The sequence below is a fragment of the Lissotriton helveticus genome, chromosome 3_2, assembly GCF_964261635.1.
Source record: "Lissotriton helveticus chromosome 3_2, aLisHel1.1, whole genome shotgun sequence".
In the NCBI taxonomy this organism is placed as follows: Eukaryota; Metazoa; Chordata; class Amphibia; order Caudata; family Salamandridae; genus Lissotriton; species Lissotriton helveticus.
Genome location: NC_136062.1, coordinates 508,682,773 through 508,705,536, shown reverse-complemented (window position 1 = coordinate 508,705,536; position 22,764 = coordinate 508,682,773).

Below are 22,764 nucleotides of genomic sequence, written 5' to 3'. Positions count from 1 at the left end.
TCTGACATTGAGTGAGCCCTGCTCCTTCCACGAGATCACAAACCCACTGCAAACTCTACTGAACACTGAGCGAGCCCAACTCCAACTAAGAGATCACAAACTCACTGCAAAATCTTCTGAACACTGAGCTAGCCCTGCTCCTTCCAAGAGATCACAAACTCGCTGAAGACTTTTCTGAACACTGAGTCAACCCTGCTCCAGCCAAAAGATCTCAAACTCAATGAAGACTTTTCTGAACACTGAGTGTGCCCAGATCCAACTAAGAGATTCCAAACTCACTGAAGACTCCTCTGACACTGTGTGAGCCCTGCTCCAATTAAGAGATCACAAACTCACTTAAGACTCCTCTGACACTGAGTGATCCCCGCTCCTTCCAAGATATCACAAACTCACTGAAGACTCCTCTGACACTGAGTGAGCCCTGCTCCTTCCAATAGATCACAAGCTCACTGAAGTCCCCTCTGAGACTGAGTGAGCCTGCTCCTTTCTAGATATCACAAACTCACTGACGACTCCTCTGACACTGAGTGAGCCCTGCTCCTTCCAAGAGATCACAAACCCACCGCAAACTCTACTGAACACTGAGCGAGCCCAGCTCCAACTAAGAGATCACAAACTCAATGAAGACTTTTCTTAACACTGAGTGAGCCCTGCTCCAACTAAGAGATCACAAACTCACTGAAGACTCCTCTGACACTTAGTGATCCCTGCTCCTTCCAATAGATCACTAACTCACTGAAGACTCCTCTGACACTGAGTAAACCCTGCTCCGTTCAAGAGATTACAAACTCACAGAAGACTCCTCTAACACTGAGTGAGCCCTGCTCCTTCCAAGAGATCACACACTCACTGAAGACTCTTCTGACACTGAGTGAGCCCTGCTCCTCGCAAGAGATCACAAACTCACTGAAGACTCCTCGGACACTGAGTGAGCCCTGGTCCTTCCAAGAGATCTCAAACTTACTGAAGACTCCTCTATCACTGAGTGACCCCTGCTCCTTTAAGAGATTGCAAACTCACTGAAGACTCCTCTGACAATGCGTGAGCCCTGCTCCAACCAAGAGATCACAAACTTAATGAAGACTCCTCTGACACTGAGTGAGCCCTGCTCCTTCCAAGAGATCACAAACTCACTGAAGACTCCTCGGACACTGAGTGAGCCCAGCTCCAGCCAAGAGATCACAAACCCACTGCAAACTCTTCTGAACACTGAGCGAACCCTGCTCCTTTGTGGAAAAGTAAATTTTGCCATGTTCTGTGTCCCTACGTGTCCTCCATCCTATGTTGTATGTGCATGATTAATATGCATATGTATTCCCCATGATCGATTAAAGACGCAATTACAGTTGTGTCCATCTCCAGTATGCCAGTTTCCAGTTCTCGTGAAAGCTACGAGTATTAGGCCTATGTAAGGCTACGTTGCCACGCTTCTCAGTGTACACGTTATTTCATTGTAAAAATCCCCGTTTCTAGGCCTCAAAAGGGCCCGGACTCAGATTCAGCTCCTGTCTCCTGAACCCTCGCTGAGGAGCGATACAGCCCCCACCTGTATCCCTGACCCTTCACTTACTTCCTGCCTCACAGTGCCCGGCTCGGCCTGGCTCTGCCTCCAGTCTGCCAAGAGTATGTTATGATTCTGGTTATCAGTCCAGCCCTCCTTCTCTGCATTCCTAAGCTACTGAATCGCATCAATAGTTTCCGTCATGGTCTAGCCTTTACGTCTCCATGTAAGAGAAATACTGTATTAATGGTCATTTAATATTCCTCAACACGCACTACATGTAGAATAATGCATGCACCAGTCTTAGTGTCTGTTAGCCTTTACCCTGATAACTTTTGGATTCTATCAATATGTTCTCTAAACATCAGATACTAGATAGTGTTTAGGTACATGTCGCTCTGACTCTCCAGACTTCAGTCTCTGCTCCTAGCGCAGAAGTCATAGCCCCCAGCTTTCCCTGGTAACACGTCATTGTCAGTTTGCGCGCACCACTAGGTTAGAGGTCCCGGCTCCTTAGGTAGCCCCCTCCATGTTTCCGCCCCATTTATGACATATTCCATTACGTTTACATCACATGTCTATGTTCATGCCTCTTGTTACACCTACTTTCTGCCTTATCTTTCGCGACTGCTACAGGCCCTGCCCACTGTTACGCCTACTGTATGTATTGTAATGCAATTGTTTTAACTATATATACTTGTGTACTGTTATTAAAAGCTAGCGCGCTCATTCCAGATCCTGCCCGGCAGCTGCCGGGCCCTGCCATCCTATGCCCGTGCAGGTTGTCCTGTTCCTGTCCTTTATGCTGTATTAAACCTGCAAACTCCTACTACCTCGAATCTTGACTCTTATTTATTGAGCTATCTGTTATTGTTATATCTGGTCAAAAATAGAGGTATTATTTATTTATTTACCACATAATGGCGCCCGAACAGGGACTTGCCCTTTCCCCACGCGCCGGTGAAGCCACGCAAGCCCCCTGATCCTCTGCAGCCGTGACGGAACCATACCGTGCACGTGCAGATATTTCTGCTTCAAGTATCCCTCAGGCCCACGGAGGAGACGGAGGTTGCGGTCCAGCATCCAGACGAGGCGGTGGAGGAACGCGGCGAGTCCCGACCAGAGCCCAAGCCGAGAGTCCAAGGTCCGAGGTATCCGGAGGCCCACCCGTAACAGAAGTCCGAAGTTCGTCCGTCGAAGCAGTCCAGTCCAGTCCGAGGCCTTCCGTTCTTGCTGCCCGGTGAGTACCGTTGCTGGGGTAGTATCTAGACAGGGTCAATTGCATTGTCTCTGGTCCGTGGGTTTGGGTACACAGATCCAACACGAAGTGTCCACTTAGGTGGATGCGGGTCCTGACGTGTCTCTTTATGAGACCGGTAAGTTTCGTACTGTTTTAGCAGTGCATCTAGTTTCTGTTCTAGTCCGTTCTGTTCTCGAGAAATTCATGTATTCTGTTTTCAGTATTCCATGTAGTATTTTGTCAAAACTGTTATTTTAAATGTCATTCATGTATTTCAATGTCGTGGCATGAAAGTGGTGTAATTATTGTGTTCATTGTGTATTGTATTGTGTCTAGACTCCAGCCCAGTCATGCCTTTGTTTTCCAAATTACGTCAGTTAAAAACTAGGAAAGGTCTGTTAGAAGAAGCAGTTCCTGTCCCGTCTAGGGACAGTCCAGGTCATTTTATGTATCAAAAGCATGGCATAAGTGCCATATTATATCTAGATTTATGGGTGGAGTACACCAAACAGTTAGAAGAAAAGTACAGATGGCCCGTATCGGGTACATGGGATGCCGAGTGCATCATGCGAGTTGTGGAAAAGTAAATTTTGCCATGTTCTGTGTCCCTACGTGTTCCCCATCTTATGTTGCATGTGCATGATTAATATGCATATGTATTCCCCATGTTTGATTAAAGACGCAATTACAGTTGTGTCCATCTCTAGTATGCCAGTTTCCAGTTTTCGTGAATACAACGAATATTAGGCCTATGTAAAGTTACGTTGCCACGTTTCCCAGTGTGCACGTTATTTCATTGTAAAGTCCCCGTTTCTAGGCCTCAAAAGGGCCCGGACACCAGATTCAGCTCCTGTCTCCTGAGCCCTCGCTGAGGAGCGATACAGCCCCCACCTGTATTCCTGACCCTTCACTTACTTCCTGCCTCACAGTGCCCGGCTCGGCCTGGCTCTGCCTGCCAGTCTGCCAAGAGTATGTTATGATCCTAGTTATCAGTCCAGCTCTCCTTCCCTGCATTCCTAAGCTACTGAATCGCATCAATAGTTTCAGTCATCGTCTAGCCTTTACGTCTCCATGTAAGAGAAATACTGTATTTATGGTCATTTAATATTCCTCAACACGCACTACATGTAGAATAATGCATGCACCAGTCTTAGTGTCTGTTAGCCTTTGCCCTGATAACTTTTGGATTCTATCAACATGTTCTCTAAACATCAGATACTAGATAGTGTTTAGGTACATGTCGCCCTGACTCTCCAGACTTCAGTCTCTGCTCCTAGCGCAGAAGTCATATCCCCCAGTTTCTCCTAGTAACACGTCATTGTCCGTTTACGCGCACCACTAGGTTAGAGGTCCCGGCTCCTTAGGTAGCCCCCTCCATGTTTCCGCCCCATTTATGACATATTCTGTTACGTTTACATCACATGTCTATGAATACGCCTCCTGTTACACCTACTTTCACCCTTATCTTTCGCGACTGCTATTGACCACACCCACTGCTCCGCCTATCGTATGTATTGTAATGCAATTGTTTTAGTATATATACTTGTGCACTGTTATTAAATGTTACGCCAACACCGATCCTGTTCCCGGCAGCGCTGCCATCCTATTCCTGTGCAGGTTGTCCTGTTCCTGTCCTTATGCTGTATTAAACCTGCAAACTCCTACTACCTCGAATCTTGACTCTTATTTATTGAGCTATCTGTTATTACTATGTCCAGTCAAAAATAGATCCGGTATTATTTATTTATATACCACATAATGGCGCCCGAATAGGGACTTGCCCTTTCCCCACGCGCCGGTGAAGCCACGCAAGCCCCCTGATCCTCTGCAGCCGTGACGGAACCATACCGTGCACGTGCAGATATTTCTGCTTCAAGTATCCCTCAGGCCCACGGAGGAGACGGAGGTTGCGGTCCAGCATCCAGACGAGGCGGTGGAGGAACGCGGCGAGTCCCGACCAGAGCCCAAGCCGAGAGTCCAAGGTCCGAGGTATCCGGAGGCCCACCCGTAACAGAAGTCCGAAGTTCGTCCGTCCGGCGTCGAAGCAGTCCAGTCCAGTTCGAGGCCTTCCGTTCTTGCTGCCCGGTGAGTACCGTTGCTGGGGTAGTATCTAGACAGGGTCAATTTAATTGACTCTGGTCCGTGGGTTTGGTGGTACACAGACCCAACACAAAGTGTCCACTTGGGTGGATGCGGGTCCTGACGTGTCTCTTTATGAGACCGGTAAGTTTCGTACTGTTTCAGCAGTGCATCTAGTCTCTGTTCTAGTCAGTTCTGTTCTCAAGAAAATTCATGTATTTCTGTTCTCAGTATTCCAGGTAGTATTTTGTCAGAACTGTTATTTTAAATGTCATTCATGTATTTTAATGTCGTGGTATGAAAGTGGTGTAATTATCGTGTTCATTGTGTATTGTATTGTGGCTAGATTACAGTTCAGTCATGCCGTTGTTTTCCAAACTACGTCAGTTAAAAACTAGAAAAGGCCTGTTAGAAGAAGCAGTTCCTGTCCCGCCTAGGGACATTCCAGGTCACTTTATGTATCAAAAGCATGGCATAAGTGCCATATTATATCTAGATTTATGGGTGGAGTACACCAAAGAGTTAGAAGAAAAGTATAGATGGCCCGTATCAGGTACGTGGGATGCCGAGTGCATCATGCGAGTAGAAGAAGCATTATGGAAAAAGAAAGCCAGACAGTCACAGAAAGATGCCATCGAGTTATGGCGCAAAGAATCTCATAAAAGAACCGAAAAAGAAATCAGAAAGTCAGAATTAAGTAGAGAATCCTTAGAACGAGCCCAAGAAAGGGAACTAATTGAAATAGGTGAACGAGTTAAAACCGAACAGTCAGACAGACAGAGGAATGCCCTCATTAAGGGTATGTATCCTCTTCTTGCCGAGGGCTTGCCAAAAGCGACCCCGGAGGCATCCAGTAATTTTCCGCCACCATTAGTTCCGACCAAGCTACGTCACAAACCGACCGCAGCTGATATTTTTATTTCGTCCTATTTGGACGACACAGTCCTGGAATATGCAAATCCTGTTCCGCCAGTTCCTGTAAATAATGTAAATCCTGCTCCTCCAGTCACCGGGGCACCTTTTGCAGTACCTGCTACGGTACCCCCGGTCCAGCCCATAGTACAACTTCCCGCCACATCAGCCACTCTGCCAGCACGAAGAGTATCAGTCGACGATTCTAGTTTAGGGGCCGCAGGAGGAGGTCCTCCTGGTACCCCGCCACCACACCAGCGTGTAACGTTAGTCGAGTTACATGAACGTGCGTTACAGCGTACGCCCAAATATAAGTCCGTTGCAGAAATCCGACGAGCTCTTACTGAATGCCGCTATGATCCAGTCACAGGCGAGGATAGTACGGTTATATACTCCATACGTGTAAGACGGGTGACCGGGTATTTGGACACCCTACCAGACATGAAAGAAGATCTAGACAGAATATATCGTTTCATCCGTACAGGGGATGATCCAGAAAGTATTGGTGAAGCCATGTCTCAAAGGAAAGCTGAGATCCAGCTCATGATATTAAAGTTTCTGATTAATTGTCTAATAAGGGAACAAGATTATCCGACCAAAGATCCGGCCGAAATGAGAACCCTGACAAGGTGGAGTGATAATATAGCCGAGGGTAAGCACAGAACCATCAGTAGTATAGAGAGTATGTACAAGAAAATTCGTAAGGAGATAATAAGGTTACACGAACAACGTAAAACAGCACAGGTAAGCGAGAAAGAGAATGACTCTTTTACTGAAGAGGTAGAGGACGAGAATACCGCCAGAATAGCGTATGTAGGTAAATCTAGATTTCCAGACCGACATTTACGCCTAAAACACAAGAAAGTCTTTCATCTACCAGCACCAGAACAAGGCTCTCTAGAACAAGTATTTCAAGCTACCGATCACATTCTGAAATCACGAATCGGTTATAGTGAATTAAGTACCATGCATGAACAAGAACTAGCCCGATCAGCAGTCCGATGGATTACTGATTCTACCACTTTTCCAGACGAAATAGTGGCACAAATGTTTCTGAAACTGCCCCCAGCCGAACAGCGACTGGTGGGTATGTATATGATCCAGCACCTCATTACACTGTATGAGGGTCAACATTCTGATCCAGGTCCGTTACATGATATCCTGAACGAGTTACTCCAGTATAGATGGAAAGGTTTAGGTACTGATTTAATTAGTGTCATTCTAGAACAGCGCCACAAATATAGAACGTTTTTGAACCCACATTTTGTTCATGTCTCACCTCCAGAAAGTAAACCGTTTTACATAGACAGACAGCATCCGTTACGAGAAGTACACCCAGTTAGGACAGCGGGTGGTGAAATGCAACGAGTATTTGTTTACACCCCAGTTACAAAGATGGAACTCTTAGAGATGAAGAAATTAATTCCCTGTCATGACAAAGATCCAGCAGGGTTCCACCGAGAATTAAAGGACATGTTCCGTATGGGAGAATATACGTATCCAGATATTATTAAAATGTTAAAGGTCCTGTTGCCCGCAGGGGTATATGAAAAACTCAAGGAAAAAGAATGGGAGGTGGGAGAGAAAAAGATCGATTGGGCAGTTCTAGAAGCTGAAGATAAGATACGAGTACCAGGTACCGGTCTTGGAGAGAAATGTAAAGAATTACCAGAACTGTTAATACAAGTTTTGCCCAGATTGTTAGCCACTAAAAAGGAAGACTGGGATGCAATCTCAGCCTGTAAACAGAAACAAGATGAAGACACTAGTGATTTTTATTCTAGATTTGAAAAATGTTTCATAATAAACAGTGGATTGAAGACGAGTAGCGAGTCATACCCTCATCTTTTTGTTACTAAATTAGTCGAGAATTCAAGTCCACAAGTTAAGAATCGAGTTTTGAAAGTCGAAAGTACATGGCAAGCTAGTACCCCATCCCAGATGTTACAGATGCTCCAGTATCACCAGAATAGAATCAGAGAAGAGCAAGAACACAAGAGAAAACGTATGAAAGACACAAAAATGAAAGTACTAGTTGCACAATCTATTCCACAAGACAGTCAGAAGAGGGGTCCGAATCAAGCCAGTCATCCTGCAGCTCCCGTTAAAGGGACATGCAATTATTGTAAACAGCCAGGTCATTTCATAAACGAGTGTGCAGTTCTGAAACACAATATAGCCACTGGTAAAACTAAAGAAAGACCACGTCCGCCTAGACAAGAACAAGTTTCACAGACTTCTCAGCCACAGAATGCACAACAGACAGTTCCAGCACCGCAGCCTATTGCTGCAACACAGCATGTTACACAGCAGATGTACCAGTATGCTCAGTCCGAGTATCCAGAGTACCAACAGTACTCATGAAACAGCCTAGAGAGGGAGGTAGGCTTGCCTCTCATCGAGATTCCTGTAGATCAAGAGGGTCCCTATGTTCATAGTCAAGTACTAGGGAAAGACAGAAAGTTTCTGATTGATACAGGGGCAAGTAGGACGACTATAAGTCACGACGAAGTTCCAGGGGCTCCGCTCTCAGGCTCTAGAAATGTTTCCCTTGGATTTTCAGGAAAGCCTATTGTAAACGAGATTTCAAAGCCAGTTACTCTAGAAGTAGGTCCATTGTCCCGCACTACTGATCTATTACTTACGAAGGCATGTCCAGAAAATTTGTTAGGCATTAAGACACTGAAAGAATTAGGTGCAGTCATATGTTGTTCCCCCGAGGGAATACGTTTGTTTTTACGTGACTTCAAGGGTCACTATGTATTACGAGATTTTGATCCAAGATTGTCTAATGTTCCGCAGCATCTATGGGCGCAAGGTCCAACTGATGTTGGTTTTATGCAAATCACACCCCATCGTGTGACTCTCAAGCAAGGTGTAGTGTTACCACGAATCAGACAGTACAGATTGCCACCTGAGGCTGTAGCAGCCTTATCCAAAATTATTGACGAGCTCATTGCTCAAGGAGTAGTTGTAGAAACTGACTCCAATGTATGTAATTCTCCTATCATTCCAGTCATGAAACGTACTGATCCAAATACACCCCCAGTATATCGATTAGTGATTGACCTTCGAGAACTTAATAAATGTATTATTCCCCAGTATCCAGTTGTTCCAGATATTTCATCCCTATTGACAGCCATTGATTCTGAGGCAATATTCTTTACCGTAATCGACCTCAAGAACGCATTTTTTAGTGTCCCAATTCATCCAGATAGCCAGTACCTTTTCGTTGTTTGTTTAAATGGAAGGAGCTATAAATTCACACGAGCTCCTCAAGGTTTCACAGAAAGTCCTAGCATTTACAGTCAAGCACTTAAGAGACAACTAGACAATATTCACATGCCAACTGACACTGCCCTGCTCCAGTATGTCGATGATCTACTGATCACAGCCCGTTCTGAACGTGCTTGCGAGCGAGCATCACTTACAGTCTTGTATTTCCTTGCCGAGATGGGGCACAAGGTGTCCCCTTCGAAGCTTCAATTCTGTGTCCAGCAAGTGATCTACTTAGGCCACTTACTGTCCAAGTGGGGTAGGCAGTTGACACCAGACCGTATCCAGTTAATAGCGAGTCTTCCTCAGCCCAAGACCCAGAAGGAGGTACGTGCTTTTATCGGCCTTACTTCTTATTGCAGACAATGGATTCCTCAGTATGCATTTCTAGCCAAGCCACTGATACAGTTAACGACACAGGAGGCAGCCGTATCGACTGTCCTCCCTTGGACGTCTGAACATACACTTAGCTTCAATGAGTTAAAGAAAGCTCTATGTCAAGCTCCTGTTCTAGCTACACCAAACTACAGTAAGCCTTTTACACTTTTTGTCACAGAACGTGATGGTACAGCATTATCTGTTCTTACACAAGATCAAGCAGGTCAATACAAGCCCTGTGCTTATTTTTCGAGCACATTAGATCTAGTAGCCCAGGCTCTGCCTGCGTGCCTCAAGTCAGTTGCAGCCACGGCACTAGCTATCAGACAAAGTGATTCCATAGTATTAGGACACTCCTTGACAGTACAAGTTCCACATTCCGTGGAAGTTCTTTTAAACCGAACACAGACTCAGCACTTGACAGTTGCACGTTTAACAGGTTATGAACTGACACTGTTCCAGCCACACATAGAAATCAGACGCTGCAACGTTCTAAATCCTGCTACACTGTTACCGTCAGTTATTTCGAATCCTGCCACACACGACTGTGTGGAAGTAGTTAATACTATGACTAAGCCAAGACAAGATCTGACAGACATTCCATTACCAGATCCTGACCTGACACTTTATGTGGATGGTTCATGTATGAGAACAAGTACAGGAGAACTAGTAGCCGCGTATGCAGTGACTACTGACACTGAAGTTATAGAAACACACCGTATTGACACCCTGTCTGCTCAAGCAGCAGAGCTAGTTGCTCTGACTCAAGCCTGCATTCACGCCAAGAACCTGAAAGTTAATGTTTACACAGATTCACGCTACGCATTTGGAGTTGTACACGACTTCGGAGTGCTCTGGCAGGAGAGAGGTTTCATGACTTCTCATGGAACCAAGATTCAGCATGGTCTCCTTATTCAAGCTCTGTTAGATGCAATACATTTACCGACATCTATTGCTATCATGAAATGCAAAGCACATACGAAAGTTACAGACATTGTTTCCCAAGGTAATGATCTAGCAGATCGCACAGCCAAGCTTACAGCACAGACTCCAGACATGTCAGTTAATCCGACACAAACACATACTCCAGATCCGACTACTTGTATGACAGTTAAGGACCCTACTCAAGATGTCATAGATATCCAGTTACATGCTACTCCCGATGAAATCAAGAAATGGTCCGAACAAGGAGGGGTCCAGACAGATCAGGGATGGGTAACGAAGGGTAAAGCCACATGGTTTCTCCCCGACTCTATGGTTCAAGTCATTATCAATACCGCACATAGTCCAGCACATTTAGGAGAAAAAGCTATGTTAGACAGTATCCAGAACATTTGGTTCAACAAGCATTTACGAGCTGCAGCCAAGCAGAAAGTCCGTACCTGTATGATATGTTGCCAGTTCAATCCAGGTAAAAGTGTTCCGGTGGAACAAGGTGGATTCCAGCCCCCTGACCACCCTTTTGAGGTCCTCCAGATGGATTATATTCAGATGGAGCGATGTCGAGGTTTCAAGTATGTCCTTGTAGTTGTATGCGCTTTGTCCAGGTGGACAGAAGCATATCCAGTCCCAGATTACACAGCCGCGACCACTGCCAAGCAGCTGGTTCGTGAATTCTTCCCCCGTTATGGACTCCCTAGGGTCGTATATTCTGATAACGGCCAGCCATTCTCATCTGAACTGATGAAACATGTTTCCCTTTTGTTAGGGTACCAGTGGAAGTTCCATTGTGTACGCCATCCTGAAGCAGCCGGTCTAGTAGAGAGACATAATCAGACCCTGAAAATCCGTATTGCTAAAGTCTGTCAAGAAAAAGGTGTAGACTGGCTAGTAGCCCTGCCAGTCGCTCTGTTTTATATGCGCATGGTCGCACATTCCAGATCAGGTTTGTCCCCGTACGAGGTCGTATTCGGCCGCCCCCCGAATATGTGGGGTACACCTAGACCCCGAAGTATTACAGATGTTTCAAGTAATATGCTGACAGATTACCTAGCTTCCTTGATGTCTGCCCTACACTCTTGTCGTTCAGAGGTTGCCGCCGCATTTCCAGACAATACCGAGGTGGCACCGCATGAAATCGTTCCCGGAAGTCTGGTTCTCGTAAGGAACTTTGATCGTTCAAGTCCGCTGGAGCCCCGCTGGAAGGAGCCCAAGCAAGTTCTCCTGGCCACCCGTACTGCCGTCAAGCTGGAAGGCAGGAAGGGCTGGGTACATTTGTCGCATGTAAAGAAGTTTTATGGACTAAAGACTGTTTCCAAGAACATTTCCGAGGATTTTAAAGACTGCCAAAGTACTATTCTCAAGGACTGTCCCGCAAATGACATTGATACGAAACCCTCCCTGTTAGAGAAAACTCCGCAGCAGGAGTATAAGTTAAAATTAAGGTCTAGTAAAATAAGTCAGCCAGTTTGATTGTCTAAGTCCTCCCCTAGGTGAAACGGTTAGACCGGTTTCTGACATGTATAAAATAGACCCCCATAGAGAGAGAGTTAGTGAGAACTCTAAAAGTTGCATTATTATTTTATGTTTTCTGTTATATCTCAGCCTTATGATTACCTGCACGAGTTATGCATTGTATTTATATTTTCCAGTTTCTCATGTAAATAAGTCTTCTAATACTACAGTAGAGCATACGTTTAGTGATCTGCCTCCTCATGAACTATCTTATCGTCTTGCTATGCGAAATAATTCCTTTATCCGCATGTTACATTATTCACACCAGACCAGCAATGCCACTAATTGTTGGGTATGTGGTCGACTCCCCCCTTTCCAGATACCGAAGGGAGTTCTGCCACTTTTTCCTTATCCATTTTCACATAACGGTTCATGTGGAGCATGGTCCACGTTAACGTCATCCTCAAATGATATGTCTTTTCTTAACAGTACATGTTTTCCAGACAAGCAAGGTCTTCCCCACAGAACAGGGTTAGATCTAGAAAATGAAGTTTATAATTTGGGTAATTATTCTTCGAATTTTATGGTCCTGAATGTTCAGTCTGATTCTACTCCAGACTTACCTGCTATGTCAGTATTACCAGTCAAAGGTGAATTATGTGTCAGAAATAATGGTTCCGTACATGTAGGACATAGTGATTGTACTACTATTGTCAAGTATAGTGACAGTGGGAAATCTATTTTCAAAGCTTCACGTCATTCTTATTTTGTTTGTGGTCAGACCACATATGTTCGTCTGCCCCTCGATTGGGAGGGAACATGTTACATTGCATTCCTACTGCCACCAGTTTTTCTAGCCCCACCTGACTATCATAGGAACTCCCACCTAGTACATACTAGACACAAGAGAGACCTCCTGATTGTCGATTATACTGAAACTGCTCTAGAGCAATACATAGATATCAATAAAGGTGTCTTCCCCTACTTAGGTACTGTCGTGAATAGTAAACTGATACGTAGATTAACCAGAACACTTGAAGCAGTAGTGATTGAGACTACCTCTGCTCTAGGTAACTTAACCGAAGAGCAATCCTTTAAGAGAATTGTCGTGCTCCAGAATCGTCTCGTCCTTGACGTCATACTGGCCGATAGGGGCGGGGCATGTAGAGTCATCGGATCTAGTTGCTGCATTTTCATTCCTAATAACGCGCCGTCTGTTTATTCAGCTATAACCAGACTCCATAAAATTGCCCATCTGTTACACCAAAATCCAGGCACCTGGACATGGTCCGGTTGGTTCTGGAATATAATTTCCGCCTGGGGATGGAAAGTATTGTCCTTTCTAGGTATTGCAGTAGCGATCATATTCAGTTGCTGCCTCTGTATACAATGTGGCCCTGCGATTTGCGGCATTTGTGCTACCTCTTGTATTCCTAGTCCCGAGTCCCGTTCTAAATCCAGTTCCAAGAAAATTCGAGACGAACAAATGATACTGTATGAAATGATAGATGGTATCATGAATATTGATGTTTCCTGATGGAAACGTAGTGACAAGGAGGGAATGTGGAAAAGTAAATTTTGCCATGTTCTGTGTCCCTACGTGTTCCCCATCTTATGTTGCATGTGCATGATTAATATGCATATGTATTCCCCATGTTTGATTAAAGACGCAATTACAGTTGTGTCCATCTCTAGTATGCCAGTTTCCAGTTTTCGTGAATACAACGAATATTAGGCCTATGTAAAGTTACGTTGCCACGTTTCCCAGTGTGCACGTTATTTCATTGTAAAGTCCCCGTTTCTAGGCCTCAAAAGGGCCCGGACACCAGATTCAGCTCCTGTCTCCTGAGCCCTCGCTGAGGAGCGATACAGCCCCCACCTGTATTCCTGACCCTTCACTTACTTCCTGCCTCACAGTGCCCGGCTCGGCCTGGCTCTGCCTGCCAGTCTGCCAAGAGTATGTTATGATCCTAGTTATCAGTCCAGCTCTCCTTCTCTGCATTCTCTGCATTCCTAAGCTACTGAATCGCATCAATAGTTTCAGTCATCGTCTAGCCTTTACGTCTCCATGTAAGAGAAATACTGTATTTATGGTCATTTAATATTCCTCAACACGCACTACATGTAGAATAATGCATGCACCAGTCTTAGTGTCTGTTAGCCTTTGCCCTGATAACTTTTGGATTCTATCAACATGTTCTCTAAACATCAGATACTAGATAGTGTTTAGGTACATGTCGCCCTGACTCTCCAGACTTCAGTCTCTGCTCCTAGCGCAGAAGTCATAGCCCCCAGCTTCTCCTAGTAACACGTCATTGTCCGTTTACGCGCACCACTAGGTTAGAGGTCCCGGCTCCTTAGGTAACCCCTCCATGTTTCCGCCCCATTTATGACATATTCTGTTACGTTTACATCACATGTCTATGAATACGCCTCCTGTTACACCTACTTTCACCCTTATCTTTCGCGACTGCTATTGACCACACCCACTGCTCCGCCTATCGTATGTATTGTAATGCAATTGTTTTAGTATATATACTTGTGCACTGTTATTAAATGTTACGCCAACACCGATCCTGTCCCCGGCAGCGCTGCCATCCTATTCCTGTGCAGGTTGTCCTGTTCCTGTCCTTATGCTGTATTAAACCTGCAAACTCCTACTACCTCGAATCTTGACTCTTATTTATTGAGCTATCTGTTATTACTATGTCCAGTCAAAAATAGATCCGGTATTATTTATTTATATACCACAGAGTAGAAGAAGTATTATGGAAAAAGAAAGCCCTACAGTCACAGAAAGATGCCATCGAGTGATGGCGCAAAGAATCTCATAAAAGAACCGAAAAAGAAATCAGAAAGTCAGAATTAAGTAGAGAAACCTCAGAAAGAGCCCAAGAAAGGGAACTAATCGAAATAGGTGAACGAGTTAAAACCGAACAGTCAGACAGACAGAGGAATGCCCTCATTAAGGGTATGTATCCTCTTCTTGCCGAGGGCTTGCCAAAAGCAACCCCGGAGGCATCCAGTAATTTTCCGCCACCCTTAGTTCCGACCAAGCTACGTCACAAACCGACCGCAGCTGATATTTTTCTCTCGTCCTATTTGGACGACACAGTCCCAGAATATGCATTTCCTGTTCCACCAGCTCCTGTAAATAATGTAAATCCTGCTCCTCCAGTCACCGGGGCACCTGTTGCAGTACCTGCTACGGTACCCCCGGTCCAGCCCGTAGTACAAATTCCCGCCACATCAGTCACTCTGCCAGCGCGAAGAGTATCAGTCGACGATTCCAGTTTAGGGGCCGCGGGAGGAGGTCCTCCTGGTACCCCGCCGCCAAATAGACGTCTAGGGGCAGTCGAGTTACATGAACGTGCGTTACAGCGTACGCCTAAATATAAGTCCATTGCAGAAATCAGGCGACTTCTTACTGAATGCTGTTATGATCCAGTCCCAGGCGAGGATAGTATGGTTATATATTCCGTACGTATAAGGCAGGTGTCCGAGTATTTGGTCACCCTACCGAATATGAAAGAAGATCTAGACAGAATGTATCGTTTCATTCGTACAGGACAAGATCCAGAAAGTATTGCTGAAGTCATGTCTCTCAGGAAATCTGAGATCCAGTTTATGCTATTAAAGTTTCTGATCAATTGTTTAATTAGGGAACAAGATTCCCCGACTAAAGATCCGACCGAAATGAAAATTCTGACAAAGTGGAGTGATAATATAGCCGAGGGTAAGCACAAGACACTCAATAGTATTGAGAATATGTACAAGAAAATTCGTAAAGAAATAATAAGGTTACACGAACAACGCAAAGAAGCTCTAGGAAGCGAGAAAGAAAATGACTCTTCTACTGAAGAGGTAGACGACGAGAATCCCGCCAGAATAGCGTATGTGGGTAAATCTAGAATTCCAGACCGACATTTACGCCTGGAACACAAGAAAGTCTTTCATCTTCCAGTACCGGAACAAGGTTCTCTGGAACAAGTATTTCAAGCTACCGATCAAATTCTGAAATCACGAATCGGTTATAGTGAATTAGGTACTATGCATGAACAAGAACTAGCCCGATCAGCAGTCCGATGGATTACTGATTCTACCACTTTTCCAGACGAAATAGTGGCACAAATGTTTCTGAAACTGCCCCCAGCCGAGCAGCGACTGGTGGGTATGTATATGATCCAACACCTCATTACACTGTATGAGGGTCAACATTCTGATCCAGGTCCGTTACATGATATCCTGAACGAGTTACTCCAGTATAGATGGAAAGGTTTAGGTACCGATTTAATTAGTGTCATTCTAGAACAGCGCCACAAATATAGAACGTTTTTGAACCCGCATTTTGTTCATGTCTCACCTCCAGAAAGTAAACCGTTTTACATAGATAGACAGCATCCGTTACGAGAAGTACACCCAGTTAGGACAACGGGTGGTGAAATGCAACGAGTATTTGTTTACACCCCAGTTACCAAGATGGAACTCTTAGAGATGAAGAAATTAATTCCCTGTCACGACAAAGATCCAGCAGGGTTCCACCGAGAATTAAAAGACATGCTCCGTATGGGAGAATACACGTATCCAGATATTATTAAAATGTTAAAAGTCCTGTTGCCTGCGGGCATATACGAAAAACTCAAGGAAAAGGATTGGGAGGTGGGAGAAAAAAAGATCGATTGGACAGCTCTAGAAGCTCAAGATAAGATACGAGTACCAGGTACCGGTCTTGGAGATAAATGTAAAGAATTACCAGAATTATTGATACAAGTTTTGCCTAGATTATTAGCCACTAAAAAGGAAGACTGGGATGCAATCTCAGCCTGTAAACAGAAACAAGACGAAGATACTAGTGATTTTTATTCTAGATTTGAGAAATGTTTTAGCATCAACAGTGGTTTGAAGACGAGTAGTGAGTCATACCCTCATCTTTTTGTTACTAAACTAGTCGAGAATTCAAATCCACAAGTTAAAAATCGAGTTTTGAAAGTCGAGAGTACCTGGCAAGCTAATACTCCGTCCCAAATGCTCCAGATGCTCCAGTACCACCAGAATAGAATCAGAGAAGAGCAAGAACACGAGAGAAGACGTATGAAAGACACGAAAATGAAAGTACTAGTTGCACAATCTGTTCCACAAGACAGTCAGAAGAGGGGCCCGAATCAAGCTAGTCATCCTGCAGCTCCCGTTAAAGGGACATGCAATTATTGTAAACAGCCAGGTCATTTTATAAACGAGTGTGCAGTTCTGAAACACAATATAGCCACTGGTAAAACTAAAGAAAGACCACGTCCGCCTAGACAAGAACAAGTTTCACAGACTTCTCAGCCACAGAATGCACAACAGACAGTTCCAGCACCACAGCCTATCGCTGCAACTCAGCATGTTACACAGCAGATGTACCAGTATGCACAGACAGAGTATCCAGAGTATCAAGCGTATTCATGAAACAGCCTAGAGAGGGAGGTAGGCTTGCCTCTCATCGAGATTCCTGTAGATCAAGAAGGTCCCTATGTTCACAGTCAAGTATTAGGGAAAGACAGAAAGTTTCTGATTGATACAGGGGCAAGTAGGACTACTATAAGTCACGACGAGGTTCCAGGGGCTCCGCTCTCAGGCTCTAGAAATGTTTCCCTTGGATTTTCAGGAAAGCCTATTGTAAACGAGATATCAAAGCCAGTTACTCTGGAAGTAGGTCCATTGTCCCGAACTACTGATCTATTGCTTACGAAGTCATGTCCAGAAAATTTGTTAGGTATTAAGACACTGAAAGAATTAGGTGCAGTTATTTGCTGTTCCCCAGAGGGGATACGTTTGTTTTTACGTGACTTCAAGGGTCACTATGTTTTACGAGATTTTGATCCGAGATTGTCTAATGTTCCGCAGCATCTATGGGCACAAGGTCCAACTGATGTTGGCTTCATGCAAATCACACCCCATCGTGTGACTCTCAAGCAAGGTATAGTCCTGCCAAGAATCAGACAGTACAGATTGCCACCTGAGGCTGTAGCAGCCTTATCCAAAATTATTGACGAGCTCATGGCTCAAGGAGTAGTTGTAGAAACTGACTCCAATGTATGTAATTCTCCTATCATTCCAGTCATGAAACGTACTGATCCAAATGCACCCCCAGTATATCGATTAGTGATTGACCTTCGAGCACTCAATAAATGTATCATTCCCCAGTACCCAGTTGTTCCAGATATCTCATCTCTATTGACAGCCATTGATTCTGAGGCTACATTTTTCACAGTCATAGACCTCAAAAACGCATTTTTCAGTGTCCCCATTCATCCAGACAGCCAGTACCTTTTCGGATTCTGTTTAAATGGAAGGAGCTATAAATTCACACGAGCTCCTCAAGGTTTCACAGAAAGTCCTAGCATCTACAGTCAAGCACTTAAGAGACAACTAGACAACATTCACATGCCAACTGGCACTGCCCTGCTCCAGTATGTCGATGATCTACTGATCACAGCCCGTTCTGAACGTGCTTGCGAGCGAGCATCACTTACAGTCCTGTATTTTCTAGCCGAGATGGGGCACAAGGTGTCCCCTTCGAAGCTTCAATTCTGTGTCCAGCAAGTGATCTACTTAGGCCACTTACTGTCCAAGTGGGGTAGGCAGTTGACACCTGACCGTATCCAGTTAATAGCGAGTCTTCCTCAGCCCAAGACCCAGAAGGAGGTACGTGCTTTTATCGGCCTCACTTCTTATTGTCGACAATGGATTGCTCAGTATGCATTTCTAGCCAAACCACTGATACAGTTAACGACACAGGAGGCAGCCGTATCGACTGTCCTCCCTTGGACATCTGAACATACACTTAGTTTCAATGAATTAAAGAAAGCTTTATGCCAAGCTCCCGTTCTAGCTACACCGAACTACAGTAAGCCTTTTACACTTTTTGTCACAGAACGTAATGGTACAGCATTATCTGTTCTCACACAAGATCAAGCCGGACAGTACAAGCCCTGTGCTTATTTTTCGAGCACACTAGATCCAGTAGCCCAGGCTCTGCCTGCGTGCCTCAAGTCAGTTGCAGCCACAGCACTAGCTATCAGACAAAGTGATTCCATAGTATTAGGACACTCCCTGACAGTACAAGTTCCACACTCCGTGGAAGTTCTTTTAAACCGAACACAGACTCAGCACTTGACAATTGCACGTTTGACAGGTTATGAATTGACACTGTTCCAGCCACACATAGAAATCAGACGCTGCAACATTTTAAATCCTGCTACACTGTTACCGTCAGTTACTTCAAATCCTGCCACACATGATTGTGTGGAAGTTGTTAACACTATGACAAAGCCAAGACAAGATCTGACAGATATTCCATTACCAGATCCCGACCTGACACTTTATGTGGATGGTTCATGTATGAGAACGAGTACAGGAGAACTAGTAGCCGCGTATGCAGTGACTACTGACACTGAAGTTATTGAAACACACCGTATTGACACCCTGTCTGCTCAAGCAGCAGAGCTAGTTGCTCTGACTCAAGCCTGCATACATGCCAAGAACCTGAAAGTTAATATTTACACAGATTCACGCTACGCATTCGGAGTTGTACACGACTTCGGAGTGCTCTGGCAGGAGAGAGGTTTCATGACTTCTCATGGAACCAAGATTCAGCATGGTCTCCTTATTCAAGCTCTGTTAGATGCAATACATTTACCGACAGCTATCGCTATCATGAAGTGCAAAGCACACACTAAAGTTACTGACATTATTTCCCAAGGTAATGATTTAGCAGATCGAACAGCCAAGCTTACAGCACAGACACCAGACATACCAGTTAACAAGACACCGACATCCACTCTAGAACAGACTACTTGTATGACAGTTAAGGACCCTACTCAAGATGTCATAGATATCCAGTTACATGCTACTCCCGAAGAAATCAAGAAATGGTCCGAACAAGGAGGGGTCCAGACAGATCAGGGATGGGTGACGAAGGGTAGAGCCACATGGTTTCTCCCCGACTCAATGGTTCAAGTCATTATCAATACCGCACATAGTCCAGCACACTTAGGAGAAAAAGCCATGTTAGACAGTATCCAGAACCTTTGGTTTAACAAGCATTTACGAACTGCAGCCAAGCATAAAGTCCGTACCTGTATGATATGTTGCCAGTTCAATCCAGGTAAAAGTGTCCCGGTGGAACAAGGTGGATTCCAGCCTCCTGACCACCCTTTTGAAGTCCTCCAGATGGATTATATTCAGATGGAGCGATGTCGAGGTTTCAAGTATGTCCTTGTAGTTGTATGCGCTTTGTCCAGGTGGACAGAAGCATATCCAGTCCCAGATTACACAGCCGCGACCACTGCCAAGCAGTTGGTTCGTGAGTTCTTCCCCCGCTATGGACTCCCAAGGGTCGTATATTCTGATAACGGCCAGCCATTCTCATCTGAACTCATGAAGCAAGTTTCCCTTTTACTAGGGTACCAGTGGAAGTTCCATTGTGTACGCCATCCAGAAGCAGCCGGTCTCGTAGAAAGACATAATCAAACCTTGAAAATCCGTATTGCCAAAGTCTGTAAAGAGAAAGGTGTAGACTGGTTAGTTGCCCTGCCAGTTGCCCTGTTCTATATGCGCATGGTCGCACATTCCAGATCAGGTCTGTCCCCTTATGAGGTCGTATTCGGCCGCCCCCCGAACGTGTGGGGTACACCCAGACCCCGAAGTATTACAGATGTTTCCAGTGATATGCTGACAGATTACCTAGCTTCCTTGATGTCTGCCCTACACTCTTGTCGTTCACAGGTTGCCGCCGCATTTCCAGACAATACCGAGGTGAAACCGCATGAAATCATTCCAGGAAGCTTGGTTCTTGTCCGGAATTTTGATCGTTCAAGTCCGCTGGAGCCTCGCTGGAAGGAGCCGAAGCAAGTCCTTCTAACCACCCGTACTGCCGTCAAGTTGGAAGGCAGGAAGGGGTGGGTCCATCTGTCACACGTCAAGAAATTTCACGGACTCCGACTACAAACTGTTTCCAAGAACTTTTCCAAGGATTGTCAAGATTTTAAAGACTGCCAAGATACTATTCTTAAGGACTGTCCCGCAAATGACATTGATTCAAATCCTCCCCTGTTAGAGAAAACTCCGCAGCAGGAGTATAAAAAGAAGCTCCGGTCTAGTAAAATAAGTCAGCCAGTTTAATTGTCTAAGTCCTCCCCTAGGTGAAACGGTTAGACAGGTATCTGACATGTATGAAATAGACCCTCATAGTGAGAGAGTTAGTCAAAACTCAATCCGATGTATCGTTTTTCTAAGTTTTATATTGTTTCTCAGCTTGATGGTTACCTGCACGAGCTATGCATTTCATTTATGTTTTCCAATTTCTCATGTAAATAAGTTTTCTAATGCTACAGTAGAGCACACGTTTAGTGATCTGCCTCCTCACGAACTATCTTATCGTCTTGCTATGCGCAACAATTCATTCATCCGTATGTTACATTATTCACACCAGACCAGCAATGCCACTAATTGTTGGGTGTGTGGTCGACTCCCCCCTTTCCAGACACCGAAGGGAGTTCTGCCACTCTTTCCTTATCCGTTTTCACATAATGGCTCATGTGGAGCCTGGTCCATGTTAACGTCATCCACAACAGATATGTCCTTTTTGAATAGTACATGTTTTCCAGACAAGCAAGGTCTTCCCCACAGAACAGGGTTAGATCTAGAAAATGAAGTTTATAATTTAGGTAATTATTCTTCGAATTTTATGGTCCTGAATGTTCAGTCTGATCCTACTCCAGACCTACCTGCTATTTCAGTATTACCAGTCAAAGGCGAATTATGTGTCCGAAATAATGGTTCTGTACATGTAGGACATAGTGATTGTACTACTATTGTCAAGTATAGTGACAGTGGGAAATCTATTTTCAAAGCTTCACGTCATTCTTATTTTGTTTGTGGTCAGACCGCATATGTTCATCTGCCCCTCGATTGGGAGGGAACCTGTTATATTGCCTTCCTACTGCCACCAGTTTTTCTAGCCCCATCTGATTATCATAGAAACACACATCTAGTACACATTAGACATAGAAGGGAGATCGAGTCCCCGATTGTCGATCAAACTGAAACTGCTCTAGAACAGTATACAGATTTCAATAGAGGTTTCTTCTTCTTTATAGGACCTATCCAGAATAGTAAGTTAATACGTAGATTGACCAGAACCCTTGAAGCAGTAGTGAATGAGACTGCCTCTGCCCTAGGTAACTTAACCGAGGAGCAATCTGCTATGAGATTTGTCGTGCTCCAAAATCGTCTCGTTCTTGATGTCATACTGACCGATAGAGGAGGAGCATGTAGAGTCATCGGATCTAGTTGCTGCATTTTCATTCCTAATAACGCGCCGTCTGTTTATTCAGCTATAACCAGACTTCATAAAATTGCCCATCAGTTACACCAGAATCCAGGCACCTGGACATGGTCCGGTTGGTTTTGGAGTATTATTTCTGCCTGGGGATGGAAAGTATTGTCCTTTCTAGGTATTGCAGTAGCGATCATATTCAGTTGCTGCCTCTGTATACAATGTGGCCCTGCGATTTGCAGCATTTGTGCTACCTCTTGTATTCCTAGTCCCAAGTCCCGTCCTAGATCCCGTTCCAAGAAAATTCGAGACGAGCAAATGATACTGTATGAAATGATAGATGGTATCATGAATATTGATGTTTCCTGATGGAAACGTAGTGACAAGGAGGGAATGTGGAAAAGTAAATTTTGCCATGTTCTGTGTCCCTACGTGTCCTCCATCCTATGTTGTATGTGCATGATTAATATGCATATGTATTCCCCATGATCGATTAAAGACGCCATTACAGTTGTGTCCATCTCCAGTATGCCAGTTTCCAGTTCTCGTGAAAGCTACGAGTATTAGGCCTATGTAAGGCTACGTTGCCACGCTTCTCAGTGTACACGTTATTTCATTGTAAAAATCCCCGTTTCTAGGCCTCAAAAGGGCCCGGACTCAGAT